This window comes from Salvelinus sp. IW2-2015, linkage group LG9 (assembly GCF_002910315.2).
Source record: "Salvelinus sp. IW2-2015 linkage group LG9, ASM291031v2, whole genome shotgun sequence".
Classification (NCBI taxonomy): domain Eukaryota; kingdom Metazoa; phylum Chordata; class Actinopteri; order Salmoniformes; family Salmonidae; genus Salvelinus; species Salvelinus sp. IW2-2015.
Window position 1 is genome coordinate 20,390,466 of NC_036849.1, and position 3,838 is coordinate 20,394,303.

At 43.6% G+C, this 3,838-nt stretch overlaps 1 pseudogene; it reads right to left on the reverse strand.

Annotated features, from left to right (window-relative positions):
* Positions 1 to 1,242, reverse strand: part of LOC111968347 (gap junction beta-4 protein-like) — a 4,174-nt pseudogene extending 2,932 nt beyond the window's left edge.
* Between the last annotated feature and the right edge of the window lie 2,596 nt (positions 1,243 to 3,838).

The window sequence follows — 3,838 nt, forward strand, 5'->3', positions numbered from 1 at the left end:
ATTACATTTGCTATTTGCACTGGCTGTCCTCGAGGCTTGTGGAGGTAGGGACATATTGGCTGCGGCATGAAAGCATTTTGGCTTTTCACCCAATAAATATTTAAATTTTTCTTCATCTTTTATATTTTCAAATTCTTGTATGAATTATAATGTTGTTTGAAGGATTTGTGGAATATGCTCTTATGTTCTGAAGGCTATTGTATGTGCCACAGTTTAATTTTAGTTAATCGCAGCTTCGTGTTGTTCTCTTAGCTTTTTCTCCCGCTGGAGGCAGATTGGTGAGTTACAGTCCTGTCCTCCGCTGGGCAGCCATACAGTAGTTGTTGTGTTTGTCTCGGTTTAGCAAACAACACCATTCATGGTGCGTTCTTCTTTTTTTTACAAGTATGTAGTGCGGCTGTACTGCTGTGGTTGCTTTATACTAGTATTTAGTGGGTCTGGTTGCCTTGGTACAGTACTGTAGGTTGTTCGGTGCTGTCCCTTGTGTCCTATACGTAGTCTTCCATGTCATAGTTTTATGTCGGTTTGTTCCCAATCCGGTTGGTTGGGCCGGGTGACGGTCGTGGGTTAGTCATGTGTGCTGTGTTGTGTATGTGTTGCTCGGTGGTGTGCGAGGGTAGTGTAGTGTTGTCTGGTGTGTTGTTACAGTATGTTAGTGTTGTCTGGTGTTGTGTACAGTATAGTTAGTGGTGTCTGGTGTGTGTGTTTGTACAGTATGTAGTGTGTGTTGTTTGTTTGTTGTGTTTACAGTATTTGTTGTCTGGTGTGTGTGTACAGTACATGTAGTATCTCACCAGATAGGTCCACCACAGGCCTCCTCTCTTCTTCCCTATTTGCAACATGCGACCCTTCATGCATTTGCAGTCTTGGAATCCTTCTCCTCAGCCAACTTGACGTGGCCACAACCATCAGAGACGGACAGGTGACGAAGATGAGCTGTAGGGCCCACAGGCGGATGTGTGAGATGGGGAAGATGTGGTCGTAACAGACGGTTGACGCACTGCTGCCTGTTTACAGACGAAGTCCTTACTTCGTCTCCCCAGACGCGCTGAGCGGCCACCACAAACACCAAGATGCGGAACACGAAGACCATGGAGAGCCAACCGACGCCGTACGCGACCGAACACCGTGGAGTATTTATTCACCCCGCTGAGGAGGGACTGCAACCCACCCCAGTTCATCTTGGAAGAGGAGGAGGAGGAGGAGGAAGAGGTGGCGGGATGGTGGGGGGGCGACAACCAGTCACTGAAAAACAGAAAACAGAATGGACAGGGTTTCATGGTTTATTATTGTCATGCTGCAAGGTATTTTCTTCTTCTTTAAAGCTCACAAAAATAACAGTAAATACTCAACAGACTAGAGTGTCTGATGCTGTACAAGACCCTCACTAACTCTGATGTCATCATTAGGCGCACACAGCACAGCTCACCAAACAGCATGGGAGCATCATTTAACCCACAACCCAGTCAAGTGCCTCCATCCTCCCCCCAGCTGATCACTATTCTATCTGATTTAGTTTTTATTATTACCTTATTTTAACCTTAAGACAACCAGAGGAAAACGTATTATATTTAACATAAATCCATTGAGTAGGATATTTGACTTTACGTTAGCTTATATTACAATGACCTATCATCGTACAATATAATATGAATTGTAGGATGTATAATATTCTACGTTTTGATTGTTTAGCATGATATAGAACGTTCAACTGCTTTGGTATTATATGCTACGTTAGGGCTAGGTTTAGGGTAAGGGTTAGGGCTAGGTTTAGGGTAAAGGTTAGGGCTAGGTTTAGGGGAAGGGTTAGGGCTAGGGTTAGGGCTAGGGTTAGGGCTAGGTTTAGGGTAAGGGTTAGCTAACATGCTAAATAGTTGCAAAGTAGCTAAAAAGTAGTATGTAGTTTACAAAATTGCTGATTAGCTAAAATGCTTAAGTTACTCATGATGCCATTCAAACATGCAACCTTTGTGTTGCTAGACATTAGCATTTTTGCCTTAGATGGATGACCTTTATCGACTTCCCCATAGTCAGATGAACTTGTGGATACCATTGTTATGTGTCTGTGTCCAGTATGAAGGAAGTTAGAGGTAGTTTCGTGAGTCAATGCTAACTAACGTTAGCACAGTGACTGGAAGTCTATGGGTATCTACTAGCATGCTAACAGGTACCCATAGACTTAGTAGATACCCATAAACTGTGTTCGAATACCCACACTAATATACTGTATACTACATACAGTGGCAAGAAAAAGTATGTGAACCCTTTGAAATTACGTGTATTTTTGCATAAATTGATCTTAAAATTTTGACTGATGACTGGTCATCATCTAGGTCACAACAAAAGACAAACACAGTCTGCTTAAACGAATAACACACAAACAATTATACATTTTCATGTCTTTATTGAACACACCGTGTAAACATTCACAGTTTAGGGTGGTAAAAGTATGTGAACCCCCTGGATGTAATAACCGGTTGACCCTCCTTTGGCAGCGATAACCTCAAACAAATGTTTTCTGTAGTTGGCGGAACAGACCTGCACAACAGTCAGGAGGAATTTTGGACCATACATCTTTGCAAAACTGTTTCAGTTCAGCAATATTCTTAGGACGTCTTGTGTGAAAACGCTCTCTTGAGGTCCTGCCACAGCATTTTAAATCGGGTTGAGGTCAGGACTCTGACTAGGCCACTCCAGAAGGCGTATTTTCTTCTGTTGAAGCCATTCTGTTGTTGATTTACTTCTGTGTTTTAGGTCGTTGTCCTGTTGCATCACCCAACTTCTGTTTGACCTCAATTGCGGACAGATAGCCTTCCATTCTCCTGCAAAATGTCTTTGATAAACTTGGGAATTCATTTTTCTGTCAATGATAGGCAAGCTGTCCAGGCCTGAGCGGGCAAAGCAGCCCAAAAATGATGCTCCCTATAGTTTAGCAGTTTGGAATAAGGTTTTGATGTTGGTGTGCTGTGATTTTTTTTTCTCCAAGAGTATTGTGTGTTCTTTCAACACTTACTTTAGTTTAATCTGTCCACAGAATATTTTGGCAGGGAACATCCGGTGCACTTTTGCCAACTTCAGACGTGGAGAGCAAGTGTTTGTTTGGACAGCAGGGCTTCTTCCGGTGGTGTCCCTCATGTCTCTCTAATCAGGGACTGTTTAGACGCTGGACACCAGCTATTATGTCCTCTAATCAGGGACTGGATTTGACCGTGGGACACCAGTCTATTTTCTCCTCTAATCAGGGACTGATTTAGACCTGGGACATCAGTCTGATTCTCCTCTTAATCAAGGGACTGTTTAGACCTGGGACACGTCATTTTCCTCTAATCAGGACTGATTTAGACCTGGGACACAGGTCATTACTCTCCTCTAATCAGGACTGATTTAGACTGGGACCCAGTTCATTAATTCTCCTCTAATCAGGGACTAATTTAGACCTGGGACACCAGTCATTATTCTCCTCTAATCAGGGACTAATTTAGACCTGGGACATCAGGTGTGTGCAATTAATGATCAGGTAGAACAGAAAACCAGCAGGCTCCAGGCCTCATAGGGTCAGAGTTGAATACTCGTGCCCTATATAGTGCACTACTTTTCACAGGTCCAGTATGTAGGGGATAGAGCACCATTTGGGACTCATTACACATCAGCACAGTTTTTTATTTATTTAACTAGGCAAGTTCTTTAATAACATATTCTTATTTTCAATGCGGGCCCTCCCCGGCCAAGACCTCCCTAACCGGACGAACCTTACCCTACCCGGAACCCCAACCGATCAAAACCCTCCCCTTCGGCAACCCCCGACGACAAACCTCCCTACCCAGGCCGAACCCTCCCT